The following is an 18,762-nucleotide window of genomic DNA, read 5'->3' on the forward strand; positions in this document are numbered from 1 at the left end:
CTTGGTGTTCTCTGACTGAGTGGCAACAAGAATTTAATCGGCATATAAAGGAGGCCACGGAAGAACAGGCGACGAATCTCCATGTCCCAAAATTAGACAAAAACCTCCTACATCTCCTTAAATCCAAGACAGAATAGAGGGAAGGTGGAAAACTAAAAAATGGAACATAAATCTCAGAAGAGGGGTTGCTAACCTCAATAAGGAAATTGAGCGGTATGCAGCCAAGCTGTCCGAAATGAGCTGGACCGAGGTTTGTGATGAGATGAACTTCAACATGAGCTTTCCCAAGACCTGGGCTATCCTCCGCTACCTCATCGATCCCAATAACACTAAGAGACGGACCAAACTAGACCAGATTAAGATCAAGCATAAGTTACAAGGGGGAAACGAGGAGCTGCTAGATGCAAGCAGGACAACATATACATGTCAGAATCCCGGCCCCCATCTACCCTGCTATACCGGGCTCGAGAATAAGGCCATAGATGCTCCAATTGAATTGGCAGAAATTAGGGCGGTCCTGCAGGATCTCAAAAAGAGATCTGCTCCATGGCCATACAATATCACAAACTCTATGCTTAAAAATCTGGACGAAGACTCTTTACGCTTTATTTGCGAAGTAATGAATAAAATTTCGGAAGGGGCCGAAATCCTAGAGGAATGGAAAATCTCCAGATTAGTCCTTATTCCTAAATCGGGCAAGAAACTTGAACTATTCAACATGAGCCTCATACCTCTCACCTCTTGTCTGGGAAAGCTCATGGAAAAAGTTGTCCAAATCAGAATTTCAGGCATATGGAAACCAAGGAACTTGTCCAGTGGAGATGGTAGGGTACAGGCCGGGATTAAGCGCACAGGATGTCATGCTCAGATTAAAGCACGACATCATTGACGCTCCCGAGGACGATGCATCATATAGAGCCATCCTGGGACTTGATCTCATTAAGACATTTGATAATGTTGAGCACAGAGCGGTTATCGAAGGCCTCAACTCTGCTGGGGTGGGAAGCAAGTGCTTCAACTATGTCAAAGATCTCCTCACCTGCAAGAAAACTGAAGTTAGCTTCGTGGGACTTAGGTCTGAGCCCATCAGTACCGGGGGCAGAGGAACGCCCCAGGGATCTGTTCTCTCTCCGGTACTCTTCAATTTTGCAATGAAAGATCTCTCGTCCCATTTTAATAAGATAGAATGCATCAAACGTAGCATCTATGCAGACGATATAACAATCTGGACCGATCGAGGCTCCAGCTCCGATATATCGCATAGGCTGCAGGAAGCGGCGTATATAGTTGAAAACTACGCCCTAGATAAAAAACTATCTTTCTCACCTCACAAATCTGAACTTTTCTCAATGTGCAGCAAATCACAACTAACCAGAGAATCCCACCTACCGCACCTACACAAACCAGTGGAGGTATACTTGGAAGGGAGCAAGGTACCGAGAGTCAGCACCATTAGGATCCTGGGGTATTTCCTACAGCAGAATAGGAAAAACACCACCATCCTGAAAAAGCTTCAGACGTATATCGACCAGGTAACGGGGATATACAGGCGAATCTCTCTCAGAGAATTACGCTGCCTAATAAAACTGCTTCGTGCCTTTCTAATCAGCAGGATAGCTTATGTCACCCCCTTTCTCAATCTCAATCCTGGTGAAGTAGAAAAGTTAGAGAAAATGATCAGAACGTCATTCAAAAGAGCTTTAGGCATCCCCCCCCCCCCAACTCGTCTACAGAGAAGCTTCTAGCTATGGGAATGCATAATACCTGCGAAGATATTGCTAAAGCGGTCAGGGAGGCCCAGATTTGGTGACTCAAGTGCACTGTAGTGGGCCGAAAAATACTGCAAAAACTACAGCTTCAATCAGGTGAGCCACCTTATGTCGCTGAACTCCTGGAACTTGAGACCCAGAAACTATTCAAAATTGCACAGATCCCAAAGAATATGCACCCAATTCATGGCAAGGAGCGAAGACAGCATAGAGCAAAATTTATTCAAAGCAAACTAATAAACGACCCTCCTGAGGAATCAGCCTATTGCGATGCTGCCGGCGGGCTAGAAGAGGCCGCGGTCAAAGCAGTGGAAGATGGGAACCACTCTCAGAAAGTAAGTGGATTCATTAACACGCGTAGCGCTTTAATAGCTGAAGAGGCTCCGATAGCGCTAGCATGTACAGGCACTAAAGCCAGAACTATCCTTTCAGATAATAAAGCGGCTGTTAGGAACTTGGGCAAATGCCTAATTTCCAAGCAGGCGGCCAGTCTACTGCGAAAGCACCCGCTAAACCGGGAGGTTTCAGTCACCTGGGTTCCAGCTCACGAGGGTCTACCAGGCAATGAGGCTGCCCATCGCCTCGCTCGAGGTGTATACACCCGAGCGGCCATAGAGACCCCGCTACCCGGAGACAAAGACCCCCTCATCACCTACAAGGAACTCTCTGAGACTCTCAGACTAAACAGAAGGATCTATCCACCACCAGATAGGTCTCTAATACCCTCAGAATGCAGGGCCTGGCGAAAAATTCAGGCCAATCGTTTCTTTTCTCATGTTACTCTGCATAATGAGTTGGCAGGAGAGCCAGAGGCTTGCAATTTCTGCAACGTACCTCTGAGTCAAAATCACCTAATCTGGCATTGCCCCGATTCTCCGGGAGCTAAAGAAACTGATCCCCTTGATCAAATTACCTGTGAGTCCTACATCCGCAGCCCAAATGTGGATGAACAAAAGATCGCCCTACGCCTGGCGGAGAAGGCTTACTCCAAGACCTCTGCGGCCACGGCGCAGGAGAGCCGGCAAGGAGACCCTCCCCCTGGCTGAGCCCCTGCCCAGAGGTCCATGTAGGTGTAAATAAAGTGTTCTCACTCATTCACTAAATGAATGAATGAAAACTTTATCTCCATCGAACAGGCGCCCTTCATCTCCCGCCCCCGGCACGCAGGCCGGGAAGTAACTAAATTAGGGTGACGAACCTCTCCGCATCCTTTTCGAACGTAAATGACACAGAGATTTCAAAAACAAAAAAGGCATGGATTGCGCTGGAACACCTTTGGGTATTTTGCCCTCTGCTTGGGTTCGACCCTTGGCACAGAGAGCGCCTCTGACCCTGCCTTTTGTGCCCCGTACGTTTGCATGCAGGAAGCTACAAGAGGGTCGCGCAATCCACCGGCAGTACGTCAAAGATGTGAAGTCCCCCATCTGCCGTCAGCTATGAGGACCAAGGGGAAACGAGTGCGCTCCAACGCCGCCGGGCGGCGCTTCTTGCCTTCCGCGAGTAAATCCGCGAGTACCGATGCTGCGCCTTCCCTTTCCTGTAAACGATTTATAGAACGCCGGTGAACTTAGACGTGCTCGACATGGAAGCCAAGGAGAGTTTAGCTGCTGGCGAACGGTGCAGAAGACTGGAGAAATTAACTTCTTCTGATCCCGAGGTAGTTACTGCTTTTCGCTACGTATATCCAGGCATAGCACAACTAAGCCATTTCTCATGTTTTTATCTCTGCAGTTTGTACCATGTGTGGTCACGTCTTCCACTTGAGCTCTGATGAGTGCCTTTCCTAATTGGTTCACAGGAATGGAAAGGCGCAGTATATGTCACTCTTCCCACACGGCCAATAATGTCCGTCGGAAGCCCGGTTAAAGTCCACACGTCCGAAGCCGGAGCGGGACGACCGCCGGAAGAACGAAACACATCCGAAAACGCATCATCCGAATTGGGACATAAACCGGTAGGAACGAAACACAGCCTAAAACGGATATCCGTATTGGGGTGTCCGTAGGATTAACGAGGGACCATCTTTCTCGGATCAACATTCAATTATTTCAGAAAAATAGTTTCGATACAGCAACAGAACCCGTGCTCATCAGTTCATGTGTGGACACTGGTGGGCACTCATTAGGGGAATGGGCTACCATGGGAATTCCGACCTGAGCGCACTCATTATAACATCAATGTACCAGTAACAAAAGCAATAGCTCCAGCCAGTCATTGCAATTTATATCAAGTTATCAATAGTCGCGTTTTCTCGCGAAAAGCTATCCATTTAAGAAGGTGTCAGGGCAGTTCTGCGTTGTTCAGCAGTGCACTGGCCTTTTCGCACCGCTCGATCCTTGGACACGCTCACAGCGCTCTGATCCTAATTACTACATTTATGATGTCACTAACCGCAAAGAAACGTCCTTAGTTTATAAACTTCAATCGCACATGCATTGAGCCAGCGCTTCGAACGCACTATAACTATGGTATATTGAATATATGATCAACGTTTTATCCACCATGTTTGTTTACATATCATAGATGGCTTCGGCTTGTCTTGACTCAAAGTGTAAAAATAATATTAATAAACTGCTGTTAAAAAATTATTTTAATACAAAATACTCCATATTTTTTATTGTGACACATTAAAATTTTAACTGGAAGTTTTGTTTTGGCATAATGGGGTAACATGCCACATATACGTTACTGCCGGCTCAGCCAAAACCTCGGCTAAGCCAGCCTTAGCCTACGCTTCTGTGGACACCTGAATCGCGCCGTAAGGGAAGGAAGAAACGTTGGAGTGAAAGTGGAGCTGGTTACGAGGGACAATGCCGACGGCGACGACGACGCGAAACCCTGGAACGGGCGCCAAAGAGCTGCGGTCCAAAATTCAGCACATGGGCACAATTGATTTCAGCCTGTGCGAATTTATGCTCGCAAACTCACAAAGCCATTGACCTCCAGCAAAAGGCGGACGCTTGGTTTGCTCATAACATCCACGCAGTCACTGCACGTAAAGAGAATTTATTGGAGACTACATACATACATACATACATACATACATACATACATACATACATACATACATACATACATACATACATACATACATACATACATACATACATACATACATACATACATACATACATACATACATGCATGCATGCATGCATGCATGCATGCATACATACATACATACATACATACATACATACATACATACATATATACATACATACATACATACATACATGTATACATACATACATACATACATACATACATACACACATACATACATACATACATACATACATACATACATACATACATACATACATACATACATACATACATACATACATACATACATACATACATACATACATACATACATACATACATACATACAAAACGCACATTACTCACACTCTATGATACATATACATAACAAACTGAAAAACGTGATTCCCCAGAGAGGGGAAAATAAAAGGCGGGGGGGGGGGGGTCTAATAAAGGACGACAGGCATCTCAAGTCTGCTCCACCGTACAACATAGAAGCGCGTGTGCCAGCGCCGCAAAAACCGCGTCTCGCTGTCAGAACTGTCGAGACAGATACTTCCAGACGATGAGGCGCAGCCTCTGCAAGGCTGGGTACATTGCGCGGAAGTGCGACGCGCCCCAGCGAGGCACCTGCGATGACACAACACAAACAGAACCACGGCGAACCCAGATGTTCAAAAGGGTTGCGCGGAAAGCAAACGTTCAAGCCTGACGGTAAAGGAGAATACATAATGGCTTTGGTAAAAACGGAAGTCGCATTTTCAAACGCTTCTGCGCAACTGCAGGAAGAAGAACACGCTGCAGCGATTGTGGCTACGATTCTGAGGCTTCAGGAAAAGACAAAAACTATGAACTAGCGTTTATTAGCGCGGGTAAATTCATAAATATTACACTACCGTTGCGTCGACGACCAGTCGAAAGAGTCATAATCAGACTTCAAATTCATCTTGCATCGTGATTACGACACCGCAAACGCTCGTATGCGAAAATTAGGCCGAATAAGCAGCACCGGCATGCAAGCAAAAGACATGGAAAGGCAGATACACCTCAAGAGCGAATGGCGTAATTGTCGTGAACTTCTAACGATTGCAGCGTTACAAAGACATACGCATTAGCAAAGCGAGAAACTTCGGGCGCCGGAGAAGGTGGTGAAGGGTGGCTGATCCTGGCCCTGATGGGGCTGAGACAGGTAGGTCACCGCTGCTTGCGTAGCATGCCACCGTATTTTATCTGTTGTAGGCCGTCATTGCACCCGCCACCGCTTCGGTGGTCGCTGCCGAGAAAGACCCAGGTGTTCGTCCACGCTGCATCCACGACGTTTTTGCAGATGGAAAGGTCCGGATTAATGTTTCGTTGGACGCTGGAGCCGATGCGGGTTGGGTCAGAAAAATCATTAAGGACGGATAACTGTTCGTTCAGGACGGATAACTGTTCGTTCTGGATGAATGTCCACAGCGCGAGACCTTTCCTACTGTTCCCGGGATAACCCCAGCAGACGTGATGTGCATTGAAATCCCCAAGAATGAGGAGCGCGTTGTGATGTGCGCGAGAAAGGGCTTTGCGTAGAAGGAAGAGGAGAGGAGCTGAAGATGTGCGAGGAGGGCTGTAGACATTAAGAACAAAGAGACTGGCATCCTGTCGCCGCCGGGGGAGCAGTTCTAGGAAAAGGTGCGTGCACTCTGGAACGTCGAGAGGATGCTCTATCGCCGTGTAGTTGCGGTGAACCAGAGTGGCAATGTTCGGGGGGGATGCGGAAGAAGGATGGAAAGCAGCGAAGTCGCGCAGCTTAACTGGGGATAAAGTTTCTTGGAGGGCGATTAAAGCGGGGAGCTCGGAGGGAGGGATGTTCTGGAGGTGGAGCTGCAGCGCGTTCCGCTTTCCGCGGAAACCACGGCAGTTCCACTGCCAGAAATTAAGGCGTGAGGGGCGTCTGGCCATCACGAGGCCTGGGGGCCCCTGCTGGTGCAGGGGGATTGGAAGATGAGGAGAAGGGGAGGAGGGATGACACCATTAGGGTCGTCTGGGCAAGTTCGGCTTCGTGGGCACTCTGGCGGGCCTCAATTCTGTCTACGCGTTCGTTAATTTGTTTCATCCATTCGGTACGCAGCGTAGAAATTGCGGCCATGAGGCGTTGCTCATGGGCATCAAGAAACGAGGCTGTGTGATGGATGACGGCCTCCACCTCCGGGGTGGATGTAGGCTGGTTGGTGGATCGCCTCTTTTGTGGAGGGGTGCGGGAAGGGGAGGTGGCGCGGGAGGAAGCATTGGAGGAGATGGACATAGGGGCGGGTAGGGGCGGCTGGGGCTTTTGAGTGACAGGTGGTGGGGGGCATTGTGGAGAAGGGCTGGGGAGTTGGGGGTGCCCCAACAACGCCTGCAGCTGTTGTTTTAGCAGGGTAATCTCCCTGTTTTGGGCAGCGACTTGAGCTTTGAGCTCTTCTTTTTCGGGGTCGGGGGTGGGAGGCTGCAAAGGCCGGCTCACCTGGGAAGAAGTCGATGAGGTGTCTTGACTCGGCAGTGGCGGAAAAGAGACGGAGCGGCGGCGGGGGCTGCGTTCTTGGCGGGTCCGGGAGTTGGACCACTGGCTGGGTCTAGATGGGCGGGGGTCTTCGGTGGAGGGTTTTGATTGCGGTGGGGTGGACGACATTGACTTAAGGCTGGAGTTGGTTGGAGAGGGACCGGTCCGCGCGTAGCGAAGTCCCCACGGGCGGGATCCCGTGACATGTGTGCCTTGGCACAAGATGCATTTAGGTGTGCAGTCGGGGGGCTCCCGAATCTCGTGCACGGCTCCGCAGCGAGTGCAGCGTCCGGATCTAGGCTGGGTGCATACGTCGGAGCGATGGCCGTAGCTCCAACAATTGGTGCAGGCTTCGGCCTTGCGGCGGAAAGGGTGGCAGATAAAAAGGCCACAGTTGAATATCACGGTGCGGGGTAGTTCTTTTGTGCCGACGAAGGTGATCAGGATGAACCGCGTACGCCCAATCTGTCTTGCATCGGCAACGGCGTAGGTGTTGCTGGGGTTCATAGCTTGAAGCTCTGCTATGATCTCCTCTTGGCTTTGTTGGTCCACGGCATTGTAGATTACACCGCGGAGAGCGTTGTCAGGAGCGGCAACGTAAGCGCGCAGGGGGTACTCTTCCTAGCCTATCCTCCCGCCAGCGTCTGAGCCAGGTAGTCGATTGGGATCGGTTCCGCCACTCACGGCAACATGCCCCCACCTCCATCTCAGACCTTTCTCAATGGACTGCCACCTTGCTCAGAGATGTTTCATCCGCCACCTTCACCGTCCCTACCCCTCCTCACTCCTCCACGGCTGACAGCCGCCTCCTCCACCTATGGGAGGCGCATCATTCCCTGCACCGCCGCTGGCTTTCACGAAAACACAATCGCTCACTACGCCTCCGCCTTGCCCGCCTGGGTATGGAAATTGAGGAGCACTGCTCATACCTCACCAGGTAGCAGTGGGGCCAGACATGCGACCGCATGGCCGGTAACCTCGGGCTGAGGGATACGTGGGCTCATGTCCTCTTTTGACCCGTCGCATGCCAAGGCCACGCAACGCAGGGATGTGACGCGCCTCCTACAATCCTCACCGCTATCCGATTCCTATTTCCTTCTTGCACTCCGAGATCGCTATCTCTGTACTTCCCCTCCATCCCCCCTCCCTTCTTACATCGGCACCATTAATTCTGCGCTTGACGCAGATATCACTTTGGGGAAGGTTTTTGCGGCGCTACATTAGCTCCGCACCACTTCCGCACCAGGAGCAGACCAAATTTCTAACAAGGCCCTCCGTAACCTGGACACATCATCCCTAGAGGCCATTACGGACCTCTTTAACAAACATTGGCACGAAGGCACCCTGCCTTCTGAGTGGACCCACGCTAAGGTGACCTTCATCCCCAAGCCCGGCAAACCCATAGACATTCAAAATCTCCGTCCTATTTCCCTCACCTCTTGTCTCGGTAAGCTCTTTGAGCACGTCGTTCTAGACCGCTTACAGAGCTTCCTCGAGGACAACCATCTTTTCCCCGATTCGATGTTCGGCTTTCGCCCATCCCTCTCTACACAGGATGGCATGCTCCAGCTCTCCGAAGAGGTCCTTCACCCTCTTCACGCCAAGCGCACTCGCGCGATCATTGGCACTGGACTTGACAAAAGCATTTGATAATGTCTTCCACACCGCCATCCTAGACGCCCTTTCTACCCTTCGTGGGTTCCCGAATCCATAGTTACATCAAGGCTTTTCTTGCCCATCGCACGGCTGAAATCTCATTCGGCACCCTCTCCTCTCCTGCTTTCCCTCTTGGAAATCGAGGTACCCCCCCAGGGTTCTGTTCTCTCTCCCCTTCTCTTCAACATCACCCTTTTCCCTATGGCACGTGCTCTAGCTAGCATTCCTAACCTCTCCCATGCTTTCTACGCTGATGATATCACCCTCTGGGTGACTACCGGCAATCTTGGTGAGATGGAAGCCGCTCTCCAGGCGGGCGCTAAAACGGTCGCCGATTATGCTCGCACGGTCGGGCTAGCTTGTTCCCCGTCCAAGTCGGAGCTCCTGCTCCCCCTGGCTCGAGGCATAGCTCCAACCTCATCTCCTAACCTTAACGTCACTATCGACGGGCATCCCATTCCTTCTGTCTCTTGCATCCGTATTCTCGGTCTCTTTCTCCAATTCAATGGCAAACACACTACTGTCCTTTCCCGCCTTACTACCACCGCCCAGCAGACGGTACTGCTGATCCGACGGGTCGCTAACCGACACTACGGCATGCGCGAGCACGACCTCCGTCGTCTTGTTCAGGCCTTTGTGCTAAGCCGCCTTGTGTACTCCCTCCCCTACCTCTTTCTGTCTCGTACCGAGGAAGACAAGGTCAACTGTCTCATCCGCCAAACCTATAAGTCGGTTCTCGGGCTTCCCACTTCCACCCCCCCTTCTCGTCTACTGGCGATGGGCGTCCACAATACTCTTTCAGAACTTGTGGAGGCCCATCGCGTGGCACAACTCGATCGTTTATCTCGCACCACCCCTGGCAGAGCCCTTCTTACTTCCCTTCGCTTGACCCCTGTCTCCCCTATCTGTGTCACCCGTCCCTTGCCCAGCTCCCTCTTCTCCATGCTCACTGTCAAGCCCCTTCCCTAGAACATGCACCCTGAGCATCATGCCTCTTGCCGATCTGCCCGCGCCTCCACCCTCTGGTGCCAGTGCGGTACACAGTCTGACGCCGTGTATGTTGATGCGGCACCCTACCTCTCGCATCCCGCCTATGCCCTGGCCATTGTCTCTAATACACGAGCCCCCCTCTCCGTCCTCATGCTCTCACTTCCACTGCCGCAGAGGAAGCAGCCATCGCCCTCGCCATTGCCAGCACACCGGCCCTTTTCATATTTAGTGACTCTAAGACCGCAGTCCACAACTTTGCAAAGGGTAGAATCTCTTCCTCTGCGCTCAAAACCCTTAAGCACTCCTCCCCCACTTCCCGATCTATCCAACTATTTTGGGTTCCGGCTCACGCGGGGTACCCTGGAAATGAGGCGGCGAATTCTATCGCTCGCGAAATGACCGACCGAGCTGGCCCCCTCCACCCCGGAATGAACACGCGTGACTCCCTCCTCACCTTCCATGACATGTCACCCTCCACTAGCGCAACTCCCGATTATCCCTCCCTCCTCCTCACAAGCCCCTATCTAAAATCGAATAGAATACGTGGCGTCATTTGCAGGCCCACACTTTCCTCTCCCCTGCACGCCTTGCCCTTATTCACCCCGGTGCCTTCTCGCCCCAATGCACGCTTTGCAGCTCTCCCCGAGCAGACTATGCTCACATTCTTTACTCTTGTCCGGCGCACTTTCCCCCCGTCTCCTGGCAAATAAACAACCCGCAGCTGTGGGAGGCTGCTTTGGCCAGCTCGGAGCCGCATATTCAACAGCGGCTTACGACCTGGGCAGCGGAAGTCGCCGCCAGGCGTGACCTGGAGGCCACGACCAGCAGCCGGAAGGCCACCTACGGAACGGCGGCAACATAATTTTACTTTTTTAATTTTTTTGGCCTTCAATGAATAAAGTTTGTACCACCACCACCGAAGGTGGTGGGTGGTGGTGGTACAGGTTGTTCAGGTCCGCCGGGCAATCTAGAAGGATATAGGTGTGTTCCGTGCGATTTAAGGGCACGTTAAAGAACCCTAGAGAGTCTAATTAATCCGAAGTCCTCCACTACTGCGCCAATGTCTCTAACTTCCATCTTCCTCCCTTCCCTTACAACGCTGTTGAGGTGTCCACGGAGAAGTGTGACAGAGCGGCTTTCCTTTCCTATCGACGGGGCTGGGACGGTGGGTCAACGCCGTTTGCGGCGGGGGCTAGCCAGCCACGAATTTTATCTATTGTAGGCCGTCATTGTACCCGCCACTGCTATGGTGGTGGACGACGGCTGTTGTTGCGGCGTGCGTCTTTCTTTCCATCTTTCTTCACTATTTTCTCCTGTCCGCACGAGGCAGCGGAGGTGGCTCAGCTACAGAGCCAGTAGGAGGCCCGTGCATTTTCTTTTCCTTCTTCCTACCGCCACATCAACAAACTTCGGCAGCTTAACGAGAGGTGAAAAGATGTAACGAATAGCAAAAAAAAAAAAAAAGATTAACGTGAATAATTTATAAACAATGGGGTTTAACGTCTCTAAACGATGCACTTGCTTTAAATGACGCCGCAGAGGAATGCTCCATCAGTTTAGTCCACCTGATGTTTCCTATATAACGTGCGCTGGCACTTAGCAGTATGTTTTTATTTCGCCTCGATTGAAACGTCGCCGCTGCATACGGGATTGAACCTGCGACCTTGGAGTTGTTGGTGTTGTGGTGGTGGTTGAAAATAGAGAAGAAAGAAAAGGAAGAGAAGAAAGAAATAAAGACACGCGCTGCAACAACAGCCGTCGTTCACCACCGAAGCGGTGGCGGGTGCAATGACGGCGAACAACAGATAAAAATTCAGTGGCAGGCTAGCCCCCCGCCGCAAGCGGCGGTGACCTACCTGTCCCAGCCCCATCAGGGGAGTCACCTGCGACCTTGGAGTCGAGGTGAACGGCAATGCAAAAGCTCGACCATGGTTGGCCATGCAGAATGTGAAACTTGGGACCTCGTCAGTGAGGTCTACCTTTCCTGTCTCGTTCATGTATACGTATGCCGGAAGCAACACGTCAATTAGTTCTCGAAAAGCAAACTATCAAATCTTTTCGCCATCTTTTTATGTATAGTTGGACTAAGGCTTCACAGAAACCTATAAGCCCGCATACGACGCACGCGCAAATTCTAGATAAAAACGAAGGTAAGGTTAGCCAGAATGGGTTTTCATGTCAGTCAGCTTCTTACTCTTCATAAATAATCAAGGCAAAACACAATGTTTTTAAGGCATTTATGCTTCGTTTGTTAAAGTAACCATGGCCATCATCGGCATCAGCAACAACCATAAATAGGTTAAACTAATGTAAAAAGAGACAAACTCTTTCTAACTATGTTAGCCGTGTCATGAGCCATATGCGTCCGAACTTTGGAAGCATATTTCTTGACTCCATCGTCGCTCGTGTCAGATAAACTGCATGTACAGTGATTATGTGTGTGGAAGACAATACATTCCCTCTTCTTCTGTGGCTATTGATGCACACGAAATGACTATTTAATATGTGATTGTTGCTAGTTAGGGAATTTATCGCACCTTTCAGTGTCCTCCCATGTATGTACTACAGTGCGTGTGTGTGTATATACAAGTACCTGTGTGTGTGGAAGGCAATAAATTCCCTCTACTGCTTCTGTCAAGTCCGCAACATTAAAGCAGCTGCGATTCGGCGCTTTGAAGATTAATTTTTATTTCGGTTAATTTTCCTCGAGAGGTTTATTCAAGTGAGTAGACGGAATCACCAACGGTCCACCGGCCTGGGGTCCCCTGACAGTACGTTCGTGAGTTCCTCTGAACGTCCAGTGCTCACACGAATGCCGCGGAGCACGGCGCTCGATCCGCGGGTCTTCATCTTTGTTGGTTCTCAGCGCGCTACGACACACTAACAATGAAATAATTTCGCGCTCTGTTCGTCCTGCAAAGCCTGTTATACCTAGTGGCACGGGCAGAGGCATATTATTTTATTCTCTATTATGGTTGCCTCACCATATTACATATCTGTTTTACGTTTATTTAATTTTCAGTGTGTCGTAGCGTGCTAGGAACCAATATGCAGAAACAGCTGGCTCACATATCCTAGCACTGTCTGGGTTTTCATCATCTAGCTAAGCATGTGCTGTTCGCGCGAAAGCTCTGCTGCGGAGATTCTCAGATGAACGCCGTAGTGTAAATGTCTTCTCGTACTTAGCTGTAAAAGCTCTTCTTACAAGCTGTAATAAGAGGCATCGCAAAACCGACCCTTCGAAACATAAGTACTGCGATAGAAACCTCGTACCGAGCGCTAAAATTGTGACAATGCTCTTGCCTAGCAATGTTTTTGTTCGAAAGTATTCCCGCTGGGAAAAAAAAAATGAAACAAGCAGTGGAGCTATATGCAAGAACTGAACAAGGAATACTTGGAGCGTGTGAACGCACAAAGAACGCAGCGGAAGAAATGATGCTGGACACGCGCCACAATACCGATAAGAGTAAATGCACGCCGAAACGAAAGTCGCGTACGCAAAGGAAAGCCGGATTCACTGTGCGTAGCTGGACAGCGAGCGAGCAGCTTTAATACAGAAGGGGTGGAAAATCGCTCTGCAAAATCGCTCACAAGCGAATAGACTGCAACCAAGTCGACTGAAATAGAAGCCGGTGTTTTTAATCCGGTGTTTTCAACCCAGCAGCGGCGGACTCGGCACCGGCCGCTCAAGGTCCCTCCGAGGAGTGATACTTGCGTCCCGTGGTAGCTGCCTACGTGGGTCGTTCTTGATTAGCTCCGCAATTATGAATACACATTAAAGATCCATGAGGCCATGAACCGCGTCAGCCTAAGGCGGTTGAAAATAATGTGTTTCTCTAGGTCATTTGTAGGGGTTTTCCCGATTATTCAAATTAGGGAGGTGTCTAAATTTGTACGGGGGAGAATGGGAAAGAGTTGGCATTAGAGAATAAGCTGTAGTTATAGTTGGTGGTTGTCAGTCAGTATAAAACGTCCGCACAAAATAAAGGGGACGTATTCAAAAAAGAGCAGGAGGGGGCGGAAGGGCGTGGTCACACCTTAGTAGGTGTTCTGAAAGTCACTGAACGTTTTACATATATATTTCACTTTTGACCACAAAAATATTACTGGATGTGAGTGTTATGTGTGTATGTGATGTGAGCGTTATGTGGGGGGTTGTAAGGTACCGATATCCGTAAACCAAATTTCATCAGCGTGAGCCGTCGGCCGCAGCTGCAGTCGATGCTGCCGTTTCCATCTTGGCACGCTTACGCTTGGTAAGCCTCTCAGCAATCTGCTATTCTGGCTTCTCGTTTTTCGATAGCCTCGGCAGTGTGTCTGGCATGACTGCGTTCTCTGTATTCAGGAAGAGTGGCTTGCTGCCGAGCTACATTCGTTGAATGATAAAATTGTTAATTACCAATTGCTAATTGGTAATTAGCATGGTAATTGTCATGGATCACTGCCTTGTCGTGGCGGAGGGGCTTGCGAAACTCGATGAAGTCGTGAGCTCTGCTGTGTAGGGCCACCCAAGATAGACAGGTCACGGCAGAGAGTTCTGACAAGATGTGATTCACTGGAGAAGGTAATGGCAACCCACTCCAGTATTTCCTGCCAAGAAAACCCTATGGCCAGTCACAATACCATTAATGATATGGCGCCGGAAGATGAGTCCCCCAGGATGGAAGGCGTCCACATGTTACTGGGGATGAACAAAGGTCGATTCCTAGTAGCTCCTGGACGAATGAAGCGGCTGGGCTAAAGCCAAAAGGACGCTCAGTTGTGGATGTGTCGGGAAGCGACCGCAAAGTCCGATGTTGCAAGGAGATATATCACATAGCAACATGGAATGTAAGATCTATGACGCAAGGTAAACTGGATGTCGTCAAGCGAGAAATGGACAGATTGAACATTGATATCTTGGGTATCATCGAGCTCAAGTGGACCGGAATGGGAGAATTTAACTCCGGCGACCATTATGTCTTTTATTGTGGGCACGAATCCAAGAGAAGGTATGGGGTCGCTCTCATAGTAAACAGAAGAATGGGCAAAGCAGAGCTAGGGTACAACCCCCAAAACGACCGAATGATTTCACTTCGAATCCAAGGTCACCCTTTCAACATAACAGCTATTCAAGCACCGACCACTACTGCTGAAGAAGCTGACTTTGAGAGATTTTATGCGGACCTACAATGCCTTTTAGACCGCACCCCATCATCATACGTCATTTTTCTCATAGGAGACTGGAATGCTAAGGTCGGGAGTGAAGAAATATCCGGAATTATAGGCAAGTTCGGTTTTGGCGAGCCAAATGAAGCTGGGCAGAGGCTAGTAGAGTTTTGTCAAGAAAACAACCTGACCATAGCGAATACTCATTTTCAACAGCACAAGAGGCGCCTGTACACATGTACTTCACCGGACTGTCTGTACAGGAATCAGATCGATTATATTCTTTGCCGGCAGAGATGGAGAAGCGCTATACAAGCAGTAAAAACAAGGCATGGGGCCGATTGTGGCACTGATCATCAGCTTCTTGTTGCCAAAATTAAGCTTCGATTGAGGAAAACGCAGAAAACTAGAAGGCCTTTCAGGTATGATCTGGATCAAATTTCATTAGAATATGCTGTGGAAATGAGGAATCGATTTCAAGAATTAGATATAGAAGACAGAGAGCCCGAAGAGATGTGGACTGATGTTCGTGATATAATACAAGAAGTTGCTACTGAGGTAGTTCCAAAGCAAAAGAAATGCAAGAAAGCAAACTGGTTATCTGAAGAGGCTTTGCAAATAGCTGAGGAAAGGAGGATGGCAATAGTTATGGGGGAAAGAGAAAGATACAAGGTTTTCAATGCGGATTTTCAGAAAATAGCAAGGAGAGATAAGAATGCCTTCCTGAACATACAGTGCCAAGCAGTTAAGGACAACAGCCAATTAAGGAACACAAGAGCTCTCTATAAGACAATCAAAGATATCAAAGGAAGCTTCTGTGCTAAGCTGGGCGTGATAAAGGACAAACGAGGCAAATACATCACTGAAGCCTCAGAGATAAAGAAGAGGTGGAAGGAATACACAGAAGAACTGTGCAAGAAGGACCCGAATGTGCAAACCCAACATAAGACCGTTGTGATTACTGATCTCGAGCCGGGCACCCTGAAGAGTGAAGTTGATTGGGCCTTAGCCAGCCTTGCTAAGAACAAAGCTAGCGGAATTGATGGCATTCCAGCGGAGTTGCTTCAAAACCTCAACCATGACGCTGTTAACATTCTGCGTACATTATGTCAGAAGATTTGGACAACTCTGCAGTGAGCACAGGATTGGAGGAGGTCAGTTTACATCCCCATTCCAAAGAAAGGCAGTGCCAAAGATTGTTCCAACTACCGCACGATCGCGCTTATTTCGCATGCTAGCAAGGTGATGTTGAAAATCCTCCAAGGTAGGCTGCAGCAGTATGTGGATCGGGAGCTTCCGGGCGTGCAAGCTGGGTTTCGCAAGGGCAGAGGAACTAGAGACCAAATTGCCAACATTCGCTGGATCATGGCAAAAGCAACAGAGTTCCAGAAACCCATCTACTTCTGCTTTATTGATTATGCGAAAGCGTTTGACTGCGTAGATCACAGCAGATTGTGGCAAGCTCTCCAAGAGATGGGAGTTCCAATTCACCTCATCTGTCTCCTCAGGAACCTGTATGAAGGGCAAGAGGCCACAGTCAGAACTGGGCATGGTATCACTCATTGGTTTCCGATTGATAAAGGAGTGAGGCAAGGCTGCATACTGTCGCCCTGCCTATTTAACCTATATGCAGAGTGCATCATGAGGAAGGCCGGTCTGGACGAGTCTTCAGCTGGAGTGAAGATTGCTGGAAAACGTATCAACAACCTTAGATATGCGGATGATACCACTTTAATGGCAGAAAGTGAAGTGGAGCTCAAGAGACTTCTGATGCGCGTACAAGAAGAGAGTGAGAAGTTTGGGCTTAAACTGAACATTAAAAAGACAAAGATCATGGCGTCTTGCCCTATCAAGTCCTGGAGCATCAATGGACAAGAAGTGGAAGCTGTGACAGATTTTCTCTTCTCGGGCTCCATGATTACCTCTGAAGGAGACTGCAGCCATGAAATTAGGAGACGCCTGCTTCTGGGAAAGAAAGCAATGGTTAGCCTTGACCGCCTAGTAAAGAGCAGAGACATTAGTCTGCCAACCAAGATCCGTATAACTCGTGCTATGGTCTTTCCAGTTGTGATGTATGGATGCGAGAGTTGGACTGTGGAAAAGGCTGACCGCCGAAGAATTGACGCGTTTGAATTGTGGTGCTGGCGAAGACTCTTGAGAGTTCCTTGGACTGCCAGAAGATCAAATCAGTCGATATTGTCGACCATAAACCCTGACTGCTCTTTGGAGGGTCAAATTCTAAAGTTAAAGCTCAGCTACTTTGGTCATCTGATGAGAAGAGAGGAGTCGCTGGGGAAAGATTTGATGTTGGGAAAGGTTGAGGGTCGCCGGAGAAGCGCTAGGCAGCGAACGCGATGTTTAGATGGCATCCTCGAGGCACTGCAGATGAAGTTATGTGATGTTAGGAAGATAGTGAGAGACCGGAAAGCGTGGCGTGACATGGTCCATAGGGCCACGAAGAGTCGAACACGACTGAACGACTGAACTGAACTGAATTACCAGCCGGATGATATACTCGGTAGCGCCTCAACATTAGATTAGAATGCAGAAGCTTGACACGCTCCTCAGGAAGGCGTACAAGCAGCCAATGTATCCCGCGCACGGCCTCCACAGAACGCTTGCTTAAACCGGTGCGCTCGACACGACGTCTGAGCAAATATATGCCTACCGCGCAGCATAACAGCAGCGCCTCCTATTACCATATATGGAAGATGTTGTCTATAAATATGCTTGAATGCGTTAGGATACGCTTGGTGCACCCAGCCCCGAACACAACGTTACCACCTGAAATTGCTGGGTCCGTCGCGGTAAGCCCCATACGCAAGAAAATGTCCCACGAGTACCATCAAGTGAGGCCCAAGGCGCAATGTGAAATGCTGACGAAATGCATGGGAGCAATGCGCTTAACTCAAACATGCTCCGAGCGCTTCTTCATTTATAATTTCGCTTGTCTTCCGTCTGTCCGTCTTCTAGATATCCATCGCCATTTGTTTGCAATTTAATTATTAAAGGATTGTAGCTGTTCCAAGAAAGCACTTTTTGTAGCGTTAGCTACACTGGCCGAGGTTGAGCAGTTTCGCACTGGAGTTTCGCGTGGCTCCTGGAGAGCCGTGCTGCGCAGGCATGAGGAGCAGTGGCGTCACATAGCACGCAGCTGGCGCGCCGGAGCCGCGCGCTCCGCCATCGCCGCGCGCGCGCCTCGCTGGTCTGCGCTAGGAAGCGAAACATGTAGGCTCCCTAGTCTGCGCGCCTGAGCATTCCAGAGAAGCCAGCCGCCCCCTGCCAGCGCCATGCTCAAGATTTTTCGCTCATAACGCTAACACCGGATTTTCTGGTGCTATATCGCGTTGTTAGCATGTAAACGCAATGATCTGTGTGCTTTTCTTTTAAGTACGCGTCTGACAAATACGGACGTTTTATTTCAATTGCGGACGATTACTAAACGATAATATGAAAGGTAATAAGAATAACACGTGATCATCTAGCTGCCAATGCCACCGGCGCCAGGTCTAAAAATATATTTGAGGCCTCAAAACCTGGGGTGTATGTACTGTCTAGCTCTCAATACGATTCCCGGAAACGAGCGCACATAAAGAACCCCAGGTTGTCGAAATTACTCCGTGGTCCTCCCTA

Source organism: Amblyomma maculatum, chromosome 4 (genome assembly GCF_055883805.1).
Source record: "Amblyomma maculatum isolate TAMU_Amacu chromosome 4, ASM5588380v1, whole genome shotgun sequence".
NCBI classification, from domain to species: domain Eukaryota; kingdom Metazoa; phylum Arthropoda; class Arachnida; order Ixodida; family Ixodidae; genus Amblyomma; species Amblyomma maculatum.